The following is a 27560-nucleotide window of genomic DNA, read 5'->3' as shown; positions in this document are numbered from 1 at the left end:
ACTGGCTGAGGACTTTCTGAGGGCATTTATTTAATGACATGCCAGTGGCATTTACTCATAAAACCAAAAGCCATTGGGGCCAGAAATAGGGGTTTTGGTTACTTCCCCAGACAGGATGCAGTTTGGGTGATTATACATGTGATTCATCGAGGTCGGGAAGCAAATCCTCTACAAACAAACAGCCCTCCCCTCCAAGCCCAGTGACTCATGGCTTCTTCAGTTTGATCCGTGGAAAGCTCCTGAGTCCAGGCAAAATTTGAGGTATAAGGTTATATCACAAATCTTTAGCATTCATCATGACAAGAGAAACATATTTATTCATTCTTTCAACCATTCAAGCAGTAAGCATTTATTGAACTTCTATTGTTTTAAATACAAAGAATGTGGCATTAAAAAACATAGTTCCTGCCACAAAATATTCCCCAGCTTAATTGGGAAAACAGATATACACAACAAAGAGAGTATCCTGTAAGTATTATTATAGGGAAATGCAAACAGTGCTAAAGGATCAGAGGAGAGACACATAGCTGCTTTAGGAGTGGACACGTGGCATTGGAATTGGGTCTTAAAAAATAACTATTCCTCATTGTTCATTCATTTTTTCAACAAATAATTATTGAGCAAGCACTTATTATGTGCCAGGCACTGTTTTAGACGTGAGGTTTCATGATTTTGTGGAACTTAAATTTTAATGAGAGGACCCAGATACTAAGTATAGCTGGGAGTCAACCAAACAAATATGTACCCTCAGGGTCTTTACCCTCTTGTAAAGGTACGTTTCGGAGAGCAGCAACTAGCACGTCGTTTCAAGCAAGAACAATGTATGCCAAAAGAAGCATGAATCTAGCTCCCTGAGAGAGATTGGAGAAAGAAACCTCAGATTTGGGATGCCTAATCTGAAAAGAAGGCTTATTAATCGCCCCAAATTAAGATGGGCAAATTGCCCTGAGACTCTGGGTATACTGGACAGACGTAAGTTGGAAACCATTTTTACATGGAAATTCAGAGCATTCAGTCCCCTGACATTCTGATTTTGCCTATCTGTCAGGCACATGGAGTCACTGACTAGGTACTCTGAGTACAGTTGTTTGGATTCACTGATAGAGCCTTGATAACTTCAATCTGACTGTTTTGCAATGGCCCAGTGCCATGAAAATAAAAACCTAAGACACTGGCCACCTCCTTGCTTAAGTCATATTCAGGTCAAATTCTGTAACAGCCAACTTCTGTTTGGAGGTCATACTTGGTTCTCATTTTATCAGGTTGTCTAAAATAACCAGGCCATGAGGTGGTTATTGTTATGGTACTCATTGGAATGGGATTTGACCTATATAAGGCAAAGAACTAGGACAGAAATAGCTCTTCAGCCCATCACAGGGTTGAAGAAATCCAGTATAAGCAATTGTAGAATCAGAGAGCTGGAAGAGACTCAAGGTGACATAAGGTGATCCTGGCATCTGCCTCTAGGTCTGTCTGGAAATTTAATATAAATTCTAGAATTCATTATTTTAACAAATGCATACAAATATACTCATCTAGGTTAGTATAGTTCCTTTCAGGACAGTGATACTGCCTAGCCTTGGGCAAAACATTTTTGAACCTCCTGTTTCATAGCAGACCTCAGAATCTATAGCGTATTCTTTTAATATACTTAGTGGAAGAAATTCATTGTCTTTTGAGGCTATTTTGTGCTTTCAAAAAAACCCAAGTGCCATATTCAATTGGTCCAGCTGGATGATACCGTTTTTGAATAAAAATGAATTTAAGGCAGGGTGCTGTGGCTCATGCCTGTAATCCCAGCACTTTGGGAGACCAAAGTGGGTGGATCACAAGGTCAGGAGCTCTAGACCAGTCTGACCAATGTGGTGAAACCCTGTCTACTAAAAATGCAAAAATTAGCCAGGCATGGTGGTACACGCCTGTGGTCCTAGCTACTCAGGAGACTGAGGCAGGAGAATTGCTTGAACCAGTAGCAGTAAGCTGAGATCACACCACTGTACTCCAGCCTGGGCAACAGAGCAAGACTCCATCTAAAAAAATAATAATTAAAAAAAAGAAGAATTTAAGTGCAGTTATAAAATTGTAAGCTGACATTTTTGTTTGCCTTATAACTGGTTCAAAGGGACTTAGCAGCAATTGAAAAAATAAGTATATATTTCCCAGATTTCCGATTTGAGGGTATACGAAGCTCTGGTAAGTTGTACAGTTCCTCACTCCGTTTGGTGAACTTACTTGAGGTCAAGGAGCATGTCTTGTTTGTCCCCAAATACCCACCTACCACGGAGGCAGATGCATGTGGGGACTATTTGTTGAATGAATAAAAAACAATAATTTCATTACTTTGTAGTCATATCATGAATTCTTTGTTCATTTTGATTGTTTTCATCAAATATGAATCCCATGATTGCCTGTTACCTTGAGGCTAATTAGCCAGCAAAAAGCAAAGGAAACAGTGTTTGGTGGATAGAGCACTGCTGTGGGAAGAAAGTTCAGGTTCTAGCATAAAATCTGTTATGAGTAGGATGGGTGGCTTTGGAAAAGATAATTAAGTCTGTGTCTCCATCTTTAAATGAAAGGATCGAACAGATGATGGGAAAAGGTGCATCTGAGAAACAAAATCTTGAGTAGCTACTTTGTGCCTATCTCTATGTGCATGCTGTAGTGGAGATTCATTGTTATTATTCTTACTTAAAGACAAGATCTCACTCTGTCACCCAGGCTGGAGTATAGTGGTACAAGATCATAGCTCACTGCAGCCTCAAACCCCTGGGCCCAAGAGATCCTCCCACCTCAGCCTCCCGAGTAGCTGGGACTACAGGCATGTGCCATCACACACAGCTAATTGTTTTATTTTTTGCAGAGACAGGGTCTCACTATGTTGCTCAGGATGGTCTTGAACTCCTGGGCTCAAGTGATCCTCCTGCCTCCTTCTAAAGTGCTGGGATTACAGGCGTGTGCCACCATGCCCAGCCCACAGAAGATATTTTTAAAGTTTGTTACTTTTTTTTTGAGACTGAGTCTTGCTCTGTCGCCCAGGCTGGAATGTAGTGGCACGATCTCGGCTCACTGTTACCTCTGCCATTAGGGTTTAAGTGATTCTCATGCCTCAGCCACCTGAGTACCTGGGGCTACCGGTTCATGCTGCCACACTCAGCTAAGTTTTGTATTTTTAGTAGGGACAGGGTTTCACCATGTTGGTCAGGCTGCTCTCGAACTCCTGACCTCAAGTGATCCACCTGCCTTGGCCTCCCAAAGTGCTGGGATTATAGGTGTGAGCCACTGCGCCCAGCTATTTTTAAGATTTTAGTGTTGGTCAGTACTTTAGTGTTTGCAAGTGACAGAAACCCAGCTTAATTTACTTAGGTAACAAACCAAACTCTGGAAAGGGCCGGGGTACACCAGGCCCCAGAAATTACTAGAATCAGGGACCCAAGCACTTCCTCCCACTTTGCCCTAAGCTTCTCTCTCTGGATCAGCTTTATTATTTTAGACCTTCCTCCATGAGGCTGGAAAAATGTGCAAAACCTCTGGGAAGTCCTCTGAGCCAGGAAAACAAGAAAACATGACTGGCAGCTGCTATAGAACCCCAAGGTTGGATACAGAGAAGGTCAGCTCCTCTACAGAAAAGGTTGTTATGCAGTCAAGATAAAATAGAGCCTTGCTAAAGCCTGCCTTCTCTTCCTGCTGCCAACTCCGACCCTGCTTCTCTCAGCTCCACAAACACTGGTGACTTTCTACTCTCCTTTCAAGACTCTGTCCAACTTCGCTTTCTCTAAGGCCTGACTAGCAGGGCAGCACAATCCCTTCTTGTGTATGCCCCCAAGGCACCTGAACCCATCTGTACTGGGGAAGTACACCTTGCTGTGTTGCTTGTCTTGGTCTCTTTACCGATTTTTCTTCCCATGAGTCCGGGAACTTCTTAAAGGCACTAACTAACTGCCTTAATTGGTTTTGTGTTACTTTATTTATTCAATTATTTATTTATCAGTTATTAACAGCCTACAAGTGGTAGGTTCTGAGGATTCAAAGGGAAGTAACATAGATGTCCCGTTCTCAAGGCGGTGAAGGTCATGTGGGAAATGTATGATCAATAGACACTGGCAGTGCAAGAGAGTGGGAGGAATCCATTACAGATGTCAGCACTGGATGCCATAGGAGCATATAGGAGAGTATCCTTCCTGAAGCAAGGATGGCCATTGAGAACACCAGCAAGAGCTTCCAAGCAGGGAAAGGTATCGCTCCTGGCCTGAGTCCTGTTGAATAGGGTTGAGCGTGGTTGTGTGGGTTCCGAAGGGAGAGAACATTCTCTGCCGTAAGAGCAGCACATGAGAAAGCCGGGGATGCCCCAAAGAGCAACATAATGAAAGGCTTATGTTTGGGTGTGATAGATAAGACAGAGACACAGGGAAAATAAGACAGTTTCCAATCAAGTACTAATTTTGCAGTACAATGAACTATGAGTATAGAATGGATCACCATGGACTTATTCTGGAACTCTCACAGAAAGTGTGGGTTCTGACTCACTTCATAAGAAATGACAGGGTTAAATCTGAGATCAAAAAGTCCAGGTTTCCATCCCGCTCTATCAGGTATTAGCCTGGTGATATGTTCTCAATCTTTAATTTCTACATCATGAAATGAAGACACTAAGATTCAACTCTCAGAGTTTTATTGAGGATAGAATAAGACTTGTAAACTGTAAAGCACTATACAAACATAAGTTGTTCATTAAAACTGTTTATCTGTAAAATAGAGAATTCTTCACTGATAAGGATATTTGGATGATATAAAAAGATGTATAAGTATATTTACATGCAATGATACAATATTTACATGAAGAAATATGTTAATTTTACTTACTGGATGAAAATCTTGGTTAATGCTATTGCAAAATGCAAATGCGTTAATGAGTTGACTGTGTCTTTTTGTATATTTTTGACTCTTAGGATAGGGCAGAAAAACAGCCCTTCAGGGTAGGCCATCTGATTCAGCTGTACATGTGATGTGCTGGGAATTAAGGAGTTTGGGTGTGCTAATTTTGAGGTAATCTCTCTACGAAGCAAACTACATTCTTGTAGACAGAGTTTTGCGTGAGGATCTCAGTCTCAAAATAGAACTCTAAGTGGTGCAACTTTCTCTTCACTGTCTCCATTTGCTCCTCTTTAAATGGCCGTAAGTAATGGCAGCATTTTAAAATCACACTCATGCAAGTGATGTTTAGAGATGTTTGATTTTATTAGTCTTATACTCTGGTCAGATATAGGAAAGGGCAAGGAACATCCAACAGATACAGAATGACCCACTAAAGAAATCTGAACTCTTTTGAATCCTTTTCAAAGACTATGGGTGAAACACTAGAATGTAGCTGACACAGTGTGTTCAGGCATGCAGTGTAAATGATCCTTCACTCCATGTGGTCCATCAGTTCTAGACAGCCCTTGGCTATCCTGCTTGGTCTCCCTCGTTCCCACTGATACCAACACTGAGCTGATCCTTACAGAGGAGAGTGACTCCAGTGCTTTCCCATGTGACCGTAAATGTGGTCATGAAAAGCATAAAAAAAATTTAGAGATTTATCACTCACTCTCGCTGAATGATGAATTCAAGGAACCTAAAAGTGGAGGCCCATCACTCCCAGCTATGGGCTCGAAGTTATGGCCAGTTGGTAGTCCTCTTTCTCCACCCATTACTCCTTCCACCTGGACCTAACTGTTCTAAGAGCTGCCTTTCTAAAACTTATGTAAGGAAAGAGAGCATGACTCTTTTCTTGGAATATGAAATCTATGAGATATCAGTATAAGTTCCACAAAATAAGGAGATATCCTAAGGTCAAACAAGTCTACGAAATCCTGAATATGTCTCCACTGGACCTACAAAATGCACATGAGCATATCTGAGGCTGTAAAATAAAAATAATACAATGAAGCAAAATAGAACATTTGATATAAATTTTCAATAAAAGCAGAAGCTTTCTTACCTTAAAAAAAAATTTGAATTCAGCTTTTCTAAAGTTATTTGAATGTAGAACTATTTTATTTAGTAATATTCATTAACATCTTGAATACTTCTTGCTTCTAGGTAATAAGAAGATAATGTTCTTAGAGAAGTCTCAGTAAATAGTCCTATTGAAGGCTGAAGTCCATGCCTCAGACTGAAAAAAGTTGAACACAGCTTAGATAAATCTTATAAATAGGGAATACAAGTTTATCATCGAAGGTTCTTTTTAATAGTCCATTCTTTATTAAATTGGGGGTTTGCTGGGGAGGTGGGAGGTGAAATAAGCAATCGGCATTTGAGTTCATTCTTCTAGAAAATCTCTATTTCTAAAATTACTTCAGAAAAAAAAATTTTCTTTTCTATTAGACTGGCTAGATCTCATGGAAAATCCCTTGAAAATGTTGAAATTGACTTTTCCTCTCCCTCTCCTCTGCCCTTTTGCCTTTTTTCATAAAGAATGAGTGTAGATTTGATTTGTAACTATTATCATTTGTATTTGATGGGACCCTATGGAAACCTATTAGCTAAGGGAAAGAGTAATCACTAGTAGTTTTAACTATAATCACAGAGAAATCTTTCCCTCTGCTTTAACCTTTCCATGGCTCTGTAATTGTGAGCCTATCTTTCGTAAGACCTTTCTCATAGATACTAAGATCATATTTTCTCTTCATAGGTTCTCTAAAGTATCTTTCTTTTTCTACCCACAAAATAGTCAGGGAGTCAGGCAATGGGATCGACTCTATTCATCATACATATCATGTTATACCTCTTCTAGGAAGCTTTTCTTAATCAAATTTCTTCTCTAATCATTGCTTCTCCCAGCATTTCTTCTGAATCTGTTTAATGCATAGGATGTTATTTTACCTATGGTGTCACAATACTTTGCAACTGATCTTGGTTTATTCATCTGTGTGTTTTCTCTGTCAACTAGAATTTAAAGTTCATCAGAGGCAGGTACAATATATTTAATTCTTTCATACTATCTTCAAAGTCTTACGTGTAGTAAGACTTATGCAGAGTTTTATACAGAGTGGGCATTTGCTTATTTGAGTTAAAAATAATTTACATGGAGTGAATGTGAGGATATCTGCTCATCTCTTAGGTTTTCTATCGATATGACTGGAAAGTGAACATTGGAGTCATCCTGACCTGAGCTCACATCCCAGGCCAAAACCATCAGTAATCTGTGCTCTTAATTAAATTTCTTATCTTCTCTGAGTTTCCATTTTCTCATATACACAATGGGGATCTTGTATCTACTTTGTCCTAAAAGACTAGATGGGGAATGGTTAGAAGTTTAAGTTCTGATGTCAGACAGTTCTGGTTTGAATCCCATCTCTGCTACTTGCTACCTCATCTTGAACAAATTGGTTAACCTCTGATGAGTCTCATTTTCCTCATCTTTGAGTTAGGATCCATAATAGTATTTATCTCATGAACTTGTTTGAATTAAATGAAATAATGCAAGGAAAACTTAGAATGATACCTAGCAACCATTCAATTAATGTTAAATATTACTATTGAAGACACCCGGAATACCTGATGCTGGTGGGCTCCGTTAAACCATAGTTCTTTCTCCTACTAATTCCCATCTTTTTAAATCCATTGCCATGGCAGGTGCACTTTGCAGATTATGTTGGCTAAATGCATAACTTTCAGTGCAGAAATGGCATTCTGCCTGTTTTGCCTATCTTAAATGGCACCAAATTCTTCTGAAGGAAAAGACTTTCTCAGAAAGATAATACATATCTGGATTGAAAAGAGCTTACGTTTTTTAAAGTGTGGGTTGGAGACATTTTTTAATTGAACACAGCCATTTTGTATCATGTTGATTTCCTCAGGATATGAATCAGAGAGAAAGAACTGAAGTCTTGTCCCAGGAAGAAAGAGGGCAGGCAGAGGATTTTTTACTGGTAAGGCAACTTGCACACTTGTCCTTTTCATAGTGAGTCATGATCTATGATACATTTTGTAACAATGTCTATGAGTTTCCAATTTGATATTAGACATGCCAGCCAAATAAGGGAGGGAGAAGAGAACAGACTTTTAATCCACCTCATTGCCATTCAGAGTTCTAGAAGTGACGCTTCAAGAAAATGACTATTCTAGCACCCACTTTTAGTCGTATCTTTAAACTCATTGAGAAAAAGAATTAGCTAATAACTTTCCAAATGTTTCCAGCAGAGCAACTCGACAGGGTTTTTTTCCCCCAATAACTAGCTCTAGTGTTCCAGAAAAATAAAAGTCTCCCTAATCTCTTTCCAAATCTTTTTTTTTTTCTATTTTTGCTATGACTTGAGGCCAACTTTTCTTTTTCTTTGCCTTCATACTGGCCAAACTAAGCTTTTCTTAAAATGATACTGTAAATTTGTTTAAGTTATTAGAGGCTACCTTCCCTATTTCTTTTTATTTTTCCAATCAAGCAATCTGAACTTGCTCAAAAAGCTCTCTTATATCCATTTTTTTTTTTTTTTTTTTTTTTTTTTACACTTCAAGTCACTTTGGGCTACTGTTCTAAGGATGTTTCCCAGCTATTCTAGTAATAGAATAAAAAACACCACCACTTTATTACCATTGGTCCTTCATATTCATGGGTTTCACATCTAGGGATTCAACCAACTCTGGATCAAAAACATTTGGAAAAAAGAAAGGATAGTTGCGCCTGTACTGAACACAGATTTTCTTGTCATTCCCTAAGCAATATAACATAACAACTATTCACATAGCATTTACATTTTATTAGATATCATATGTAATCTAGAGATGATTTAAAATATAAAGGAGGATGTGCCTAGGTTATACACAAATACTATACCATTTTATATAAAGGACTTGAGCATCTGCAGATTTTGGTATTTGCAGGGGATCCTGGAACCAGTTCTCCATGGATGCTAAGTGATGACAGCATATGCATCTGGGTATCCCCAGGATGTGTTGCCACTCAGAGTATATTACAGATGCTTAAAATGGTGACTAAATATGACCTTATATTTCTGTAGCTTTTAATGCTTTATGGAAAACTTAATTTCCTGATAAAATCCTGTCTGCAGTTGTCTTATTTTTCACCTTTTCCACCACCCAAAAGAATCTTACCTTTTGTTATGAAGTCAGTAAGTGTTAGAGTGGAGACCAGAACTTGGCCTCCAGTTCTCAGCCACACAAGTTTATTGCCTTAACCTGAACACTTGCTAAAACAGTGGTGTTAGTGTTTTGAAAAATGTAGACCTCCCAAACTTGACCTTGTACTCATATAATGAAGGGAATAGCAGGAGTGCAGACCAGTTCTACTATGCCTTTGTTTTGGGAATATATCTGAACATCATGTTATTTTTAAATTGTAAAATGTGACTTGTTCATACTTAGCCTTTATTCTTCCCTGACCTTGAGCTCCAATTCTCACTGCCTTTTCTACAAGCTCATCATTTTCTCACATGGTGTCTCTACATTGTGTTCTGGTATGAAATATTAATGGCCCACAATAGGGTACTTTTAATCTCTTCATCACCAAGATGTAGGACATTTTGGTGCCTTGATTAAATAGTGCGTGATCAGTGTGAGGACCTTGATTCTCCTCCTGCTGAAATTCTTTCTGTCACATGATTTCTTCAATGTAAAAATAAACAATTGTTATTATTCCTTTCATTACTTCACTGGAGTTTGAAGTCAGCCAAAGGAAGATATTAAATAATCAGGGAGATAGGGTTTCTTGCATTGAACTCCTTAAAGGCAGACAGTATGTCAGAAATTTATGCTGAGTGCCGTGGTTCATGCCTATAATCCCAGCACTTTGGGAGGCCAAGGCGGGTAGATTGCTTGAGGTCAGGAGTTCAAGACTAGCCCGACCAACATGGTGAAACCCCATCTCTACTAAAAAAAAGGAAAAAAAATGCAAAAGTTAGCCGAGCATGGTGGCACATGCCTGCAATCCCAGCTACTTCAGAGGCTGAGGCAGGAGAATCACTTGAACCCAGAGGTGGAGGTTGCAGTGAGCCAAGATTATGCCACTGCACTCCAGCCTAGGAGACAGAGTGAGACTCTGTCTAAAAAAAAAAAAGAAAAGAAAAGAAAAGAAATGTATATATTCCCATTCCCCATCCCCTAATCCAGGGTCTGGCACAGAGCAGATACTTAATACATATTAATTACATTGAATTGACATCTATAAGAAAATTCAAGAAATCTGTCCCTTAGTTGTGACTTTGTCCATCATGATGTGACCTTAGCTAAGTCTCTGTGTTTCTGTTATGTCATCGTTTAAATGGGATCTCTGTCTACCTTTAATGGGAATGCGAGAGTCCTAGGAAATTTGGCCTTAAGGAATATTTGTTTTAGACTTCACAGACCAGATGGAGTTCTAGTTTTTAAGTGAATAATTTACAGACTAATGGGTTTTATATGAATAATCAAAGCAAAGGGGCACTTGGTGACCTACTTTTGGATTAATATTTTTAGTTAGTAAGTCATTTTTGACAAATTCCCACAACCCTCAATATCTGTTTTCTTTTCCCTTTACTTCACCTTCCATTATGGTCAACTTTACCATTGAAACAAAATCATCAACTTGAAGATATGTTGAGAAATGCTGTTACAATCTGGATTCATAAATCTTAACAGGAAGAACCTGGAGCCAAGCAGCTCAGAGCATTATGAAATCAGTTAAATCAGGCTTCTGGAATATGTGAGCAGTATACCACTTTCTCATTAATCTGAGGCAGAATGCCCAGAAAGAATATTTCACAAAAGTTAGTGCAAAAGAGAAGTCCATTGAGTCATTGTTGGGTGCTGGATAACTGAGCAAATTTATTGCATTTATCAGTAGAGGAAGTCTGTATTCTAAGACTGCCTTGCTAAGAAAGTCATTGTAAACTTGTAAATGAACAATTCTGTTTCCTCAATGGCTCTCAAACCTGAGTGAGCATCAAAATTATCCGGAGGACTTATTAAATCACAGATGGCTGGGTACTACCCTTAAGATTTCTGATTTTGTAAATTCTAATTTAGGGTGGGGTGGATCCCAAGATTTTGCAATTGTCACAAGTTTCTAGGTGGTGCTAATGCCACAGGACAGGGTCTACACATTGAGAACACTGTGCTACTTGATTTTCCTTAAGATTGCCAAGGCTGGTAAAAATAAACATTCCACGGTTACTGCTGCTCTTTTCTGAGGCTGATTTAATGAAATAGGACTTAGATAAGCCATCAATAGCACAAGCCACAGGCAGACATCTATGGGTCAGAGTGTCTGTATAAAACTACAACGAACCCTAGATAAAGAGTGACAGTTTTGTTTAAAGTTAAGTTTTCAGCTCAGCTCCTTCATGACTTTGTAGGATACGTTATTGTGGTCTGTTCCAAGCTCCTTCTGGAATCATCCCAAAATATATTGCCGGAATCTTTAAAAAAAGAGAGAGAAGATATGTTTCATTTTCTTTCAGGTGACATTCCAGGTTGTTATCTCTTTTCCGACAAACAGGCCATGTATTCAGTATTCTACCCTCTTGCTTTGTGATCTAATTAGACACTAGATAGTAATTCTCTATCAAGTTCTTTTAAGCAAGTTCTTCTTTCATATAGGTACAATATTATCAATTCTGGCTCTTTTTCTGGAAGCCCATTTTATTCAATTTAGTTCAACACCCATTGAGTGACTTTCTATGCCAAGCACTATTCTAGGGACTTAAAAAAAAAGACATGACCAAGACAGACACCAATCCCTGCCCTTGCAGAACATACATTCTAGCACAGGGAGGTAGAAAGTAAACAGTACATCAGCCAATATATTATATTCTTAATAGTAAATGCTATGGAACAGAGGAAATTAAAGCAGAGTAATTAGGTTCAAGAAGGGGGTGTGCTGGCAGAGGAGGACTATGTGCACAGTTGCAATTTTAAATAGGGTGTCAATTGAGCAAAGATCTGAGGCTGGGGAGATTACAAGTATATATCTGGGAAAGAGTGTCACAGGCAGCGAGAACAGCCTGAGCAAAGGCCCAACGGCAGGAGACTGCCTGGCACATTTAATGAACAGCAAAGAGGCCAGTGTGGCTGATGCAAAGAGACAGAAGGGAATGTATAATAGGTCAGAGAGATAACAGAAAGGCAAGGGTGAGGCTGTATAAGGCTTTGTAGATTACTGATAGAGGACTTTGGCATTAATCTGAGTGAAATGGGTGTTACTTCAAGGTGCTGAGGAAGAGTTGACTGTTTAACAAGGGTCTTTCAGGATATTATATACAGGTTAGATGAGCAGGGCTAGGATAGAAGCAAACAGACTAATTAGGAGGCTGTGACAGTTACCCCCAAAAAAGGATGATGTGGCTTAAGCCATGGGTTGGTCAGTAGAGGTTATGAGAAGTAGTCTGCATAGGGCTATATTTCGAAAGCAAAATCTAACAAGATTTTGTGATAGATTGAACATGGAGTATGAGTTGAAAAGAAAGCAAAGTTTTGGCTTGAGCAACTAAAAATATTAAATTGCTATGGATTGAGGTGCTATTGATTGAGATGGCTGTAGGAAGAGCAGGTTTGTGAGGAACATTGGGATTTCGGTTTTGGACATACTGATATTGAAATGACTATTAGACACCTAATTATAGGTGTCAAGTTGGTTGTTGATCATGCATATTTGGAGCTAATCAGAATGCCAGCTTTTCCCAGGCTAAAGAGGGAAACCTGGGAGTCACCAACATTTTGGGATTAAAAACCGTGCAGCTGAGTGATGTTATCAAGTGAGTGCGTATAAATAGAGAAGACGAGGACTCAGCTCTGGGGGTCCTCAGAATTATGAGGTCAAGAAAAAAAGAAGAAACCTCGGGGAGAGACTGAGGTGTGACTATCAAGGTAGAAGAAAAACTAGGTGGATGTGGTGTTCTAAAAAGCGAGAGAATGAAGTGCATCAGGTAGAGGGGAGTGAGAAGTAGTGCCAAATGCTGCTGATAGATCCAGTATGATACTGAAAGTCGCTCATTGAATTTCCCAAGTGAGCATCACTGGTGACTTGAACAAGAACATACTTTGGTGGAATGGTGATAGTCAAAGCCTGGTTTAAGTAGCTTAATAGGGAATGGCAGGAGAGGAATAGGAAACAGTGAGGAAATCCAACTCTTGAGGTTGCTGCGAAAGGAAGCAAAGAAATTGGATGAAGACACATGGGGAAAGTGAGGTCAACCTAAGGGGTTTGTTATTGCTGCTGTTTTTGGTTAGAAGAAATTACAATATGGTTATGTGCTGATGGAAATGATCCAGTAGAGGGAGAGAGAGAGATTAATGCTTTAGGAAAGACAGCAAGAATTCCTTAAGCAATTTTGTTGGGTCAGCAAATAGTCATAGTATCTAATGTCCAAGTGGAAGATTTGGCTTCAAAGAGAATATAGGATATTGTCATCCATAGTGACAGGCATGTTTAGGGTAGTAATACTGCTTGAGAGGGGGTAAATATAGCAGTGAGACCCTCTGTCAAATTCCTTTTTATCACTTAGTTTCTCCATGAAGTAGGAAACATTATCTCATAAAATCTCAAAAATTGTTCAAAAGAAAATGAAGCTCAGGTATATGGCTCTATAAATATTTATTCAAAAAACAAAACACGGCCAAACATAATACAGAAAGTATGCCATAAATGTTCTATTTTAGGAGTTTTTCTGCATGAACCAATTGAGATTTTAGAATAGGGATCTAATGTCTTTTCAGCTAGGGACATTTTTTTTCCTGGTAAATATCTCTGTAATAAGCATAGGCATTATTCATTGCTTCATTAACCTTCAGATTTATTCATAAATAGGGATATTTATATATAAATTTTTCTATTTGCCAATTAAATGTGCCAAATTGTAACTTTTCAAGATGTTATATGTGGATAGGTTAATTGTCATGAAAAAATCTTTAATCATCTCTTGCTCTTCATTTCAACAAGATGACTGGCCCCTGTCATCTTGCCAGTGTTGTCAACTTGGTACGTTGTAGATACTGGCTGCAATTCTTAAATAGATATAAACAGGAGATTCCACTATTCTTACTTATAATAAGTGCTTAAACTTAAATCAGAGATAGGAAGCACCTGTATGATTTTTTAAAAAGACATGGTGGACCCTTTAATGTAAATTCTGTTTCTTCTCTGGTATATAAAAAGTCACTTTTTGGAGGTTAGAAACTGTATTTTAGTGCTTTGCTTGAACAAAATTTACAAAACATAACAAGGTATTGCATAAACGTTTTGCAATTGTAATGATCTTAGTTTGGGCTGCTATAAACAGGGTGGCTTATAAACAACATAAACTTATTTCTGACAGTTGTGGAGTCTGTAGGTTCAATATCAGAGTACCTGCATGGTCGTGTAGGTTCCTCTCCTGAGTTACACTGCCAGTTTTGTTGTGCCCTCACATGGTGGAAAGAGAGCTCTCTGGGGTCCCTTTTATAAGGGCACTAATGCCGTTCATGAAGGCTCCACCCCCATGACCTAATTTTTTCCCCAAAAGCCCCACCTCCTAATACCATCACATTGGGAGTTAGGATTTCAACATATAAATATTGGAGGGCCACAAATATTCAGTCGATTGTCATAATAAAATATGTAAGATAGATGTTTTAAAAATACTTGTTTCTTTCATATTAGTGATCAAGTGAGTTTGAAGCAAAAGGGGAATAACCATGGTATTGAACTCATAGGGTTGTAGGGGAAATGAAATGATATTGCCCATGTAAGGTAACTTAGTGCAGTGCATGGCCCATGGTAAATGACTGATATGTTACTGTAGTAGGTACAAGGTGGTGATGGGGTTCCTTAAGAAAGATTCCATAAAATTGACAAAATTAGGGGACTGTTCTTAGTTAGCTGCTGTGTGTGTATGTGTGGTTTGTATGTGTGTGTTGTGGGCGGGGGTGACAGGTTACTAGAGCCAGCATCACTTCATTGAGAACAAAATTAAAGAATGAATTGAACGAAACAATTCATCCAGCTTTTACGTGCCAGGTACTGTAGGAAGCATGTTAGATACACATTGTATTTGGTCCTTATAGCCCTGCACAGTAAGTTGTATTAATCCAATTGTATGAATGAGGAAATTGAGTTGGGGGGAATGATTAAATGCTACAATGGGAGACCTCTCCACAATTTGGTAAGTAAATTAAAAGACTGAATTCATCTACTAAGCTATCCAAAAAAGAGCAAAATTCTCACCAAGGTCACTATGGGATTTAGTTTTTAAGTCCCCAGTCTTCTTTTCACTATACTGTTATTTACGTATTCATCTAAATTCAACCTAAATTCAAATGCACATTGCTGGTTTGATCTGAATCAAGGAGTTTGCTTACTCTGCAATTAGTCATGGGATTTGCTTCTGAACATGTGTGTAGAGATGGTTTACTCTTTTGTACTGATAAAGATTGAAGACAGAAGGAAAATCTCACTTTTTGTCCCATGGGAGAAAAAGCTCTCTGCCCATTCCAGAAGACAACAGTATAGTTTCCTTAAAAACTAGCTGTGTTTCAAACTCAAATAACTCTTGCTCTGGTTGATGAAAAGCACAATATTCCTTCTCTCTTCCTGTAGGAATGCAGAAGTAGGAAAACAGAAAGAAAAAGAAAGAAAGAAAGAAAAAAGAAGGAGAAAGAGAGAAAATGAAAAGAGAAAGAAGAAAGAAAAAGGAAAGAAAGAAGGAAGAAAGGAAGGAAGGAAGGAGAGAAGGAAAGAAGGAAGGAGGGAGGGAAGGAAAGATCTAATTTATTTTTTCTATTCAGAACAGAAAAAATCAATTAGAAAAATAATTTTTTTTTTCTCCCAAGGGGAAAACTAAGTTGTAGCAGCTTTTTGGAGACTTTGAAGGACATCATACCGCATTCATTCATGGCAATCAGTTGTTGAACACTGAGCAACTTCATTTATAAATGAAGGAGAACAGTTTGGCTGGCAGAACAACTTTCAAATATATTTTGTACCTGAGTCTATTCTAGAACAAAAATAAACCAATATAAGCATTTTGAAAGCTTATTATGGAAATGTCAAAGCTCCAGTTTTTAACCCTTTCAGTTTTTTTAAAGGTGTGACATGTAAATACTTCACTGGGTCTATAGCTGACCCCATGAAAATAGGAAAAAATGATGCCAGATTATCAAAATGTTTCTTTTTTTCTGTAACTTGGATTGAGAGGTGGAGAATTCTCATCCTGGAAGGGAGAGGAGAACTGCCTGGGTTTCCATTTTGAGTTTAGTATAAGAATAACTTTGTGCAAATATATAAAGGATTTATATTTTTCAATAGTGAAAAAACAATTTGTTCATCCACAGCCAACAAGGCCAGTTTAGAACAGGGAAATTTAGGGTGGTTGTAGCATGGGGCTTAATGGCTAGAAAAAGTAACTAATAAATTAGTTACTAAGAAGAATTGTGATCTTCTTTTTCCCCAGAGGATTAAAAAAAAGATCTGCTCAGCATCCATTTTGGATAGCCTAGTGCTCTTCCGTCTAGAAGCAGGCATCTGCATTGATGATTCTCGTGGGTGCATAAGATGTGGCAGAAGTTCCTTCCCCCTCTCCATCTCAGGACTTACTTATACAGTGTATATATTTGATCATTTATGCTACAAGTGAATCACAATTTCTCATCCTTCAGTGGCCAGCTCACTTGCTTCTTTTGGCTAATTGTAGAGGAACTGAAATCCCTGGAGAGAGGGAGAGAAACAGGCAAGAGGGCAGAGACCCAATGGCTCTTCCTCTAAGAAGCCTGTGACTCAGCCCTGAGTTCCCCCACCCACAACCAACTTCATCAAACCACAGCCCCCAAATACACGGTTTAACATTTTTTTTAGTGGTGCAATCTTGTTAGGAGATTACAGGGAATGCTGAGTTTTATTAGGGTTCTTTCAACAAATTCATATTTTTAATTGTTGCTGCCCGTAGGCTAATGCTGAGTCACTCTCAAAACTTCATAGCATTCCATGACAGCTCATCCTTCTTGACTTTCCTTTTTTTTTTTCTTTTCCTTTTTTAAGTTCTCTTAATATTTTTTATTCCCAACAGACTTGACTTTGGACAAAACTGAGAAGAACTTATAAACTTGGCTTCCTCACTTCTGCTCCTCAGGTGAGTTTAATTCCTATTTCTATTATGCAATGTCATTAAGGAATATTTTCCCAGATTTCTGTTGAAAAACTGCCTTTTTTTTTTAATCTTTTCGATGATGGCATTCTTTTAGAATTAACCATGGAAAAACTTGATGACACTTCCATCCTTCTTGTAAAATTCATCTTTGGAGTAATTTTACAGTGTGTGTTTTCCCCTTGGATATTTTAAAGAGCTGGATTTCTGTCTCTTTGCAGAGCATCCCAGCAGCTGTGTCTCATTTTCTTTGCAAGGGCATTTGAAGAAATTGCTAGTTTGTAAGCTGCTTAACATATGAAATAATTGTTTTAAAGCACTTTACAGTTTGCTTAGTGCTGTCCTGTTGTTTTACCCCGTCATTTCTCATAGAAGCTCAGGATGTATTATTTACATTTTTCAGAGAGGGAAATGGGGTACTGAAGACATAACAGTAGCGTGGCAGGGCACAGTTAAGCTCCTAAATTAATCAACAGATTAAAATCTCTTCCTTCAGATCCTTCAATATCTATGACCAGAAAGCCTCATACCTTTTGACCTAAACAGGTAGACAGACATATCTGCTTTGCTTCACAGCAATTTGTAGTCTAGCTAGTTTTAGATCTACCCTAGTAAACTGCCTCAGTGATTGGAAGTCAGAAACTGTTTGGGCAGATTAAACATTGTTTGGCTGTTTTTATTAAAAGTGATGTACTGGGTGGCTGAAAGCACTTGTTTTGGAGTTGAACCACTTGGGGTTTAATCCAAGTTCCAACCTGTATCAGCTGTGTGACTTTGGTGAATTACTTAACCTCTCTTGGCCACATTTTGCTTACATGTGAAATGGGAGCAATAATTGCAACTTTATGGAATTATTGTTGTGAGGCTTAATTGAATGAATCCGTGTAAAACTCTAAGCATAGCATCCAACGCATAGTAAGCCTTCAGTAAATGTTAACTGTTACCATATAGTGGTTCAAAAGGTGGTTACCTGGCCATTTTTCCTGAGGTTCATTTAGGTTGATTTGTTTCATGAAATTATACATCTGGCCCAGTCAAGACTAGAGAGATCTTAGTGGTCTTAACAGATAATTGGTGGGTAGACAGAACTTGTACTAGTGCTTCCTCTGCTTTAGAGGGCTGTGATAATTATAGCGTCTCATTCTTCTCTCTAAAACACAAAGTGGCAATGTTGTTCCTCCCGAGTAATTTGCAACATAGACAAAGGACCCCATTCAGTACTGCCATGGTAGTCAACCTAGCACTTTTGGAATGGTAGCACACAAAAAAGTAAAAGATGACATGGGTTTTCTTAAATTTCAAGAAGACAGCAAGGTGCAGAAGAAGAAGTACTGATCTGTGTGGTTGTAAACTGGCTGTTGTTAGAACACATTGGACTCAGTCCTGCATCTGCTTGTCACTTCCTGAGTAAACTTGGCAAAGCATTTTGCTTCTCTGTACCTTTGTTTCTCCAATTATAAGTGGGAATTATAATACCTGCAGGATGGTCAACTTGCCTCTTATTTGCCTTGGCCATTCCCATGGCAAGTGCTGTGTCTCAAAAGCCTCCTCAGTCCTGGGGAAAACTAGAATGGTTGGTCACACCAAATACCTACCTCTCTTCTCTTACTGTGTTCACCATATGGGCAACAGAATAAAAGTGCTTTGACATTTCATGTACTAAAGAGTATAATAATCAACTCGATTCTGAACCTAAGTTCCAAAAATAGTGCTTTGGGGTATTGGAAGAAAAACATAGCAATACAGTATATTACAGTACATTAGTTATTAAGTAAGAATAATGCATCTTAATTCTTGGTGCATCATTCTTGGTGCTTAGAAATATGCAACTGGAACCATGTTTTATCTCAACCTTATGCGTTTGCATATGTGTAATTGAAAGTACACAAGAGTATGTTTATACAGAACATTTAAGACAAGTACTTTCAGGTTATCATGAAGATAATTTGCATTTGAAAGACCTCATTTGGATCATCTTTACTTCTTGAAAAGTTCTGTTTTGTATCCAAGAGATATTTTGGATGTGATTGCCATTTACAACAAATTGATTGATTAGTTTTAGAAAACTTCAAAGGAAAACAAAAGAGTCTGACAAAGGTGACATAATTGACCATTTACTTGGTATCAAAAAAATAAGTACCCATCAAACAATAATAGTACACTGCCGGTAATTAACGCGAAGCAGGATTGGCATTCCAGAGTTATGCAAAAATATTAACCAATGTGCATACTCAGGAATTAGAGTAGTTTTCACAAAATGATTCATTTAGTTTGCTTTCATGTCATATAGAGATTGCACTTGAGTGGAACTTCAAAATGTATAACCATGTGTTTACCTGAAAAGTCAAAAGTTTTTTGATTGACTTTTATTTGTGTTTCACCCAGAGGCATCTGACTAAAATCAAGCCAATGCGCACCCTATAAATGCCAAAGCGAAGCTTCTTATAGACGTACACAGCACAGATACATAACACATATGCAGTATGTATTAGTAAGAGCATAAAATTTAGCAAATTTCATTAAACTCAATTGCTTATGTTAATACAGAGAAGTAAGATTTACTTAAACAATTAGCTTCATTTTTGCTCATTTTGTGCCTGGCTTTTGAAATGGGGCATACAAACCTATGTTAAGGGATATTAAGGGAATTGAAGACCCAGAACATGTCACATACTCTTTCTTCATCTACCCTAGAGGACCAACTGCAGCCCTGGATACATGATACTCAGTAAAGCCTTGTTAACTTACATTGACTGTCTTTGTATTAATAATCATTCAGAATAACATAATGAAACCAAAGTGAGAAGGGCATGGCCTAGCATTCCACGTTCAACTTTTCCCCAAGGAATGAACTACTTTACCTCTCAGGCAGAAGCAAAGAACTCATTCAAAAGCAGAGCTGAAGGCTGTTGGAGTTATTGTTGTTTATATTTCTCTGGACAGAGGAGCAATTATGTTGGCTTCAAAGGCCTTTTCTTCTACCTTCCATCCTGGCATGCTAGTACTGGAAGAAGCCTCCATTCTGTTCCTACATTTGACAAATGGAAACCCAGAGAAGGAAACTATTTGCCCAAGGTCACAGATGCAGACCTTCTCAGATATTTGTTAACCCGAATTTAATTTTCCCACATTTCACTAAATAGAGCTGTAGGTGACTTTCTTGCCCTTGGCCCTTTTTTAGTTTAGGAAATACCCTCCTTCCCACCATCCAGTGTGGTCCCTATCCCACCACTTCTTAGACAACTCTCCTTCCTTCCAGTGCTTTCAAATGGCATTTTCTTTGCTCTCAGCCAGCACACCTGTACCTTCATTCCAAGGTTTCAAGATACAGGAATCTTCTCGTTGACCCAAAGTGCTTTCTTTGACATAGTGATGCAGGTCTCTGGGCTTCTACAGATGTCTCTGAGGCTTCAGTAACGTGAGTCAGGGTACTTTATGGTTAATTTAGCTGGTGAGGAGAGCAAGCTCAAACTTGTGAGAAGAGACATCAACTGCAACAAACCGAGGTCAGAGCTTGAACAGAACCTCCAAGAAGACAGATTGCCTGTGGCTCTGAGAGCATCATTCCCCCGACAATAGTGATGCAGACAGAAAGTAGAAAAATGACCGTCTCCTTTGAGAGGCAGATGAGGGCACAAGGTTTTTCAAAACTCAGTCCCACAGAGAGGAAATCTGCTTGAATTTATTCAGGCCCCCTCCTTTTAAATCCTCATTACCCTTGGCTCTGCTAGGTGCTAAAGTTTATGCACCAGCGACAGGTGATTCTTATGTAAGAATGGAATTCGGGTGTGATAAATTTGGTCTTGAGAAATCTCAGCTCAGTGGCTGCAGATGGCAATGTCATGATGGCAGAGTGAGAGAGCAGTGACCTGCTGGGCTGTGGGCTGTCTGTGAAATGGCTACTCGGCTCAGAACTGTCTGAGCCAATTCTTTGAGTCTCAAGGTCATGACCAAGGGGCACAGCCCAACTGTAAAGTTAACATTTATTCTAGCAACATTCTTGCTAATCCCTTGCACACTGCATCTGGCTCACTCAAAGGTCCCTCAAGAATGAGGTTGTAACCTGTGTTCTTTGTGAGTACCTTTATAATTTCGGGTCTTTGTCTATCATGACTAGTCCTGCTAAGGTTCAATTCTATGCTTGTAAAGAATTGCTTACACTAGAGGATTTGCACCAACTGGGTTGGCTTGGCCAAGGAGACATTTCTGTTCACTCCATCCCAGTCAGGTTCTATCTGTGATCTAGGTCTCTCTTTAGTGGCAACTTTCAGGTCACAATTTCTTAGCCTTAGTTTTGCAGAGTTTTGAAATCCCTAAAAAGTACATATGCAAACAATTGTGAACATATATGTCTTTCTCTAAGGAGAGGGTCTACCACTTTTATAAATTTGTTTTATGAGTCTGAGACCCAACACATAATAAGAGTCACTGTTGTAGATGGAGAAAATATTCTGAAGCAACCCTTGTTTCCTTTCAACTAGATTTCCTACTTTGAATTTTGGACTGAACTTGATCAGAGGTAAGCAACATAAGGCAAGCTTGGGTCCTGGCTTAGACCCTGCCTCTACATTTTCTGACTATGTGAGCTTAGACATGCCACTCCTCTATGCCTCACATCCTTATTTAGAAAATGGATAAAATGGGGAAAACATTACCTCCCTCATTATATTATTGAGAATTAAATGACAGTATATGTAAATCATGTAATGCACCTGGCATTTGAGAAGCATTCAAAAACCAGTAGCTAATAGTGGTGAGAGTCCCATGGAACTCATGTTGCCAGAGTATATGGGCTGATAGGCAGGGCCATGTATCTTCTTCCCTTCTCCATGTTCAGCTTATTCCTGCCTTTGTCTATTCACTGAGTCATTAGCTGCCATTTTATATTCCTCATAAGTATCAACATTTTTTTTTTTAAGGCTGGAGCTGAGCCTGTAGATACAGGCTGCCAAAAAGGCAGGAGCTGGGCCTGAGAATATCAACATATTTTAACCACCACTCTTTTAAACATTTTTTGTAAATTTAGGAGATATAAGTGTAAATTTCTTACATGCATCTATTGCATAGTGGTAAAGTCTGGGCTTTCAGTGAACCCATCACCCAAATAGTGAATGTTGTACCCAATAGGGAATTTTTCAACCATCACTCTCCTCCCACCCTCCCACCTTTTGGAGTCTCCAATGTCTATTATTCCACTCTGTATATCTCTGTGTGCCCATTGTTTAGCTCCTACTTATAAATGAGAATATGTGGTATTTGATTTTCTAGATCAAGGTTATTTCCCTTAGGATAATGGCCTTCAGTTCCATCCACATTGCAGCAAAAGACATGATTTCCCTTTTTTTTTCCTTATGGCTGAGTAGTGATCCATGATTTAATCAACACTGAGAATATGGCGTCTCATATTCTGAGACACCATATTCTCATCTTTAAGCCCACTTCTTATGGGCAAAAATAGTAACAATTGGCATTAGACTCCTAGCACCCCATTAACAAGGTTACTTTCCTTTGGAATGAACATGTTTTAACCATTTTTAAAATTTATTAATGATATGTACTATATATTTTAGCTACAGATGTTTTTTCCTACCGTACTTGTCTTTCTCTTCCCCATTCTTGTTCCTCATTCTTCTCTCCAAAGACCACTGCAAACTTACCTTGGAAACTATAAAGAAGGATGGCCTCATGTGAGGACATTCATCATCCTGGCATTAATGTGCTTCTCCTCTATTTGGCACTTGAGTCCAACAGTATCTGATCTGAGTCCTTCTTTTTGGAATCAATATTTTCACAGCAAGTGTAACATCATCCTAAATGGGGAATCCCATTTTTTTAAAGCTAGAGATGGCAGTTTGGTGAGGTTGGCCAAAAATAATTTGAAGAAAGAATGCACTAAGAGTGAAAATGTTATGTTTATGAAAATATTATGAAAGCTAAATCTGATGCACTTGAAAAATATGGCAGGATATTTCACTGTATATTCACGAAATCTGTATCCAAACTATATCCATAAATACTATTCAAGGGAATATAAAAATTTCTTCCATGTATGCATTTCTGTTGGTCTAACTCATTGCTTAATCCACAGAAGGTAGTAAATAAATGTTTGTCAGATGGATATTTATATTTATATTACAGTGTAAATAACTTATTATTCATATTTTATTTATATTATGCCAATGAGGAAAATACAAGAGTCCTCTATGTAATGATGAACATAATATTTTGGAAGCTCAGTTGACTGATAAACCACTAAAAGAAGGTACCTTCTATGTCTCTTTTCTATGACAAATAGAAATTTTACAGATTATGGATGTAAGGCTTTTGAGTGAACTTTTGTGAGTGTGCGAATTGCCATTTAGTTTGTTAGCAGTTTTGTAATTACATCCATTCAGATATAACAATTCTTTAGAAGACCACAGCAGTCTTGTGGACATGCACCCTTCCCTCTTTCTCTCAATCTTGGATTTAATAGAAGAAATAACCAGCAAAATTAGAATGGTATTGGTCTGCCTGACTCAGGAGCCTCCAACCAAGTAAGGGCAGCAGCATGTGCTGTGAGAAGTTTCAAGAGCCTGTTCCAGTGGGAGGACTCACCTGACAAGTTAGGGCAGAAGGATAGCAGCGTGGCTGGGATATAGCTGCCTACAGCAGCCAGCTTCTTCATGAGATGTTGCTGAGCTTGGGGCACTGGGGCATTCAGAAGCAAGTGGGTATGTGGAAGAACCATAGAAACAGGAAGGTCACAAGAGCAAAAGAGAATGAAACAAGGAATTTATCTTCCAAAGAAACAGTGCCATTTTTCTTTCCTTTATTGCTCTGAGAGTCCTGTATTCACCTTTGGTTACTTAAAACTGTATTTCAGGTGTGTTCCATATATACTTGCTTATACTGCTCATTAACCTTCCTTGTTTTAAAAAAACATCTAAGCAAACACAACCTTGGTTCTTACCTGGTATTTCTGTTAGGGAATGAGAATAAGTGATCCATATTTATTGGACATCTATAGGTGCCAGGTGACTTTACGTACTCTCCAACTCAACATGCTTTAGATGAAAAAAAAACTGAGTATGAGGAAGTTAAATAACTTATCCAGAGCTTCCACCTAGGTAGTAGGACCGTATTTGCAACCCTAGGCTGTCTGCCTCTGTATTTCTACATGGTAACTCCTTAGGACAAAAAGAAAATTCTGAAAACCTGGATAAAAGGACATGCTTGGTGATAACAAATATTCTGTTTCAGGACTTATTTTCTTGTTTCCATGCACTCGTTTTGTATACAGGCCAATACAGGGAGACACTCATTTTTATCTCTACATATGTAAACTTAAGTCTTCCCTCATCTTTCCTGCTAATGCAACTATAAAGTTTCCATGTTACAGATCAGGGTCCATGACTTCACTTCTGGTATAGGGCGGGCCGCTATGGTTGTGGGAGGTAAAAATGTGGAACAGAGATGGATTTATCAGAGCCAGATCAAAGGGTTGTGTTTGGCCAAATACTAGAACACCTTGGTTTTCCTCTTATTCATCTTGATGTTCAAAGTAGTTGCACCTGAGCTTGAATTTATTCTGAAACAATGTTGTAACTCCCTTCTGGGTTCCTTTTTCAAGTAGTTTATTTAGTGTTTAAGTTCCTGTGCTTCTACCTTGAAAACTTCTCAGATGTCTTTCCTCCTCATCCTCTATCCCTGCTGCTGTTTCCCACTGAGCTTGAATCCCTGGTGCAAAATATTACACTGAATGTCAAGTGCAAGGCAACAGATATCTCTGTGAAAACTAAGTTAAACAAAAGCTGACCACTTCTAAGAACTTGCTGAAACATACCGAAACACCTCGTGTAGTTAGTGCCAAGGTCAGGGAGCCCAGCCTACACTTGAGCACGGGCATTTGAGTCTGTCCAATGAGTCAATCAAATGGGAATGTTGGTTTTTTTTGGCTGATACATGTCAATGTTGCTATGCATAAAGTATATGTGTTTGCTATATCACAATTTGCCATCACACTCAATCATGGGTTTAAGGAGTGACTGACGTCCTGAGTACATTTGTCTTTATAAGAAGTTTCTTGTTGCAGAGGCAGATATGTTTTGTTAAAAATTTTTTAGTCTCTTTCCTTTTCTCATCCCTCCCTACTCATCTGTCTTTTTTGTGCTTCCTCAACACCTCTACAAGAGATGTACTTTCTCATTGCCCATGGACAGTGCTAGCACACGTGCAATTATTTGTGTATCATCCACCTTCCTCGCTAGAGTGGAAATTCCATGCAGACCTATTTTCTCACTCATATGTAATTCATCTGCACATCACTGGTGCAAAGCACACTGGTTGGCACAAATTAGGCATTCAATAGATGCTTGTTGAATGAATGCAGGATACAATGAATGGAAGAAGCATGCTAGTTTATTTTGCTTCATGTTTGATTTTAATAAAACATTCAAATTTTTTTTAGTATTATTCATTCATACTGCTTTCCTTTCTTCCTGGCCAGTATTTATCGAGTGTCTTTAATGTGTCAGGCATTGGACTAAGTGCCAGGATGAGTGAGATGTGGTCCCTTCTCCCATGGAAGGTCCAGAGTAGGCTGCAAGTATCATGTTGGTTCTGAGTCAGTCAGCCATACTTGGTGAATCACCAACCACTGTGGGTGGAGCCTTGAAGTGGCTCTCTGTGGGAGGATGCAGAGAAGGAAGATATTTTCCTCCTTTGTGAGTCTCTCACAGCTCATAGGATAGTGAACAAGTAAGTACATGGAATACATAATATATACCTAGCAAAAAGAAATAATGGAGTATAGTACAAATGATTGGGGATACTTTTAGAGGTAAAACAGTGAGTTTTTCTACCTGATATGAAATCTCCCTGACTTGTTCAGCTAATATATAATTTATTTAATAACTATTTTTTCTGTACTTCTGTATGGCCGACAGTATGGCAGGGCTGGGCACATGGCAGTGAACAAGAAATGTGTGAGGACTGCATCTAAGGAAGGTGCAAGCCAAGATGTCTGACTCAGAGGTGAAAATGAGAGTGAGTATGAGTGAGAGACATGAGAGTGAGAGAGTAGCGGGGAAGGAGTGAGACAGTAAGAAAGTCAGAAACTGGCTGGGCACGGTCGCACATGCCTGTAATTCCAGCACTTTGGGAGGCTGAGGCGGGCAGATCACTAGGTCAGGAATTCAGGACCAGCCTGGCCAACATGGTGAAACTCCATCTCTACTAAAAGTACAGAAAGTAGCTGGGTATGGTGGCACATGCTTGTAATCTCACCTACTTGGGAGGCTGAGGCAGGGGAATTGCTTGAACTGGGACCTGGGAGGCTAAGGTTGCAGTGAGCCGAGATCATGCCACTGCACTCCAGCCTGGGCTACAGAGCAAAACTCTGTCTCAGAAAAAAAGGAAAGAAAGTCAGTCAGAAACCACATCTAAGAGCTCTTAGTTCCCTATTTTTTGGTCCAAATAATTCTGAAGATAGCAGCTGTCACTTAAGGAATTTTAACTGTCTCCCTTAGAAACTTCGAGCTTGGTGTTGTTGAGGTGACAGAACTTGAGTGTCTTAGTCTCTTTGTGCTGCTATGACAGAATGCCACAGACTGGGTGGTTTATAAAAAATAGAAATTCATTTTTCTTATTTTTGGAGGTTGGGAAGTCCAAGATCAAGGTACTGGTGAGTTCTGTTGTCTGGTGAAGGCTACATCTTCCAGAGGGGTGCAGCCTCCTCTGTGTCCTCACATGGCAGAATGATGCATGAAGCCTCTTTTATAAGGGCCTTACTCCGATTCATGAGAGAGGACCTCTTAAAGTCTAATCACCTCTTGAAGGCCCCACCTCTTAATACTGCCGTATTGGCAACACCTGAATTTTGAAGGGGACACATTGAAACTATAGCAATGAGTTTAGTAGAATTATAACAAATGTTTAACACCAGCAATCTGGGTTATTTGGTGGGCTAGCTTATTTCCAGATGTCTTGTTTAACTCTGACCTTAAATTTCCAATGAATTTTAGAATTTAGCCCCACCATCTCTACCATCCATACTCTATTAATCTGTTTTTTTTAAAAGTCTGTTCCCACTTTTAAAATAGCTAGGAGCATCCAATCTTGTGTTCGTTTAGTGCATATTTGGTACTTGCTATGTGTTAGGCAGGGTTCTAGACCTTAGTAATTCATCAGCCCAAAATCACTACCCTGTGTTAGCATCGATAATCTTGGCCTTCCTTTTAAAGATACATTTCATTGTGTCTCAGAGTCATTAGACTCCAGCTTTTGATAAAAGGATTTATAACAAGGTTTGTGATTTGCCTTTAATTTCTAAGGAAATATGGAACACAGTTGAATAACATAGGAACTCTAGAATTGAAACAATTTGGGATTTTCAAAAGCCTGGCCCTTTTAAATAGTCCTAAATCACCACTTTGTCTTGTCAGGCTCACTGACAAAGGCAAGACAGGGCTCAAGAGGCAATTACCTTCTATA

The 27560-nt window shown here is 38.8% G+C and overlaps 1 long non-coding RNA gene across 1 annotated transcript in view; it reads left to right on the top strand.

The window, feature by feature from the left end:
* The window catches only part of LOC105729491 (uncharacterized), a 276092-nt gene that overhangs the window by 166936 nt on the left and 81596 nt on the right, over positions 1-27560 (top strand). Inside the window, exon 5 of the long non-coding RNA XR_001110258.3 lies at positions 17010-17072. This is a non-coding gene — a long non-coding RNA (uncharacterized LOC105729491). The remainder of the gene's footprint in view (positions 1-17009; positions 17073-27560) is intronic.

The sequence above is a fragment of the Aotus nancymaae genome, unplaced genomic scaffold, assembly GCF_030222135.1.
Source record: "Aotus nancymaae isolate 86718 unplaced genomic scaffold, 86718_ANA_hifiasm-v0.15.2.pri h1tg000012l, whole genome shotgun sequence".
NCBI lineage: Eukaryota > Metazoa > Chordata > Mammalia > Primates > Aotidae > Aotus > Aotus nancymaae.
The sequence above is the reverse complement of the archived record's forward strand: the minus strand, read 5'-3'. Positions and strand labels throughout refer to the sequence as shown.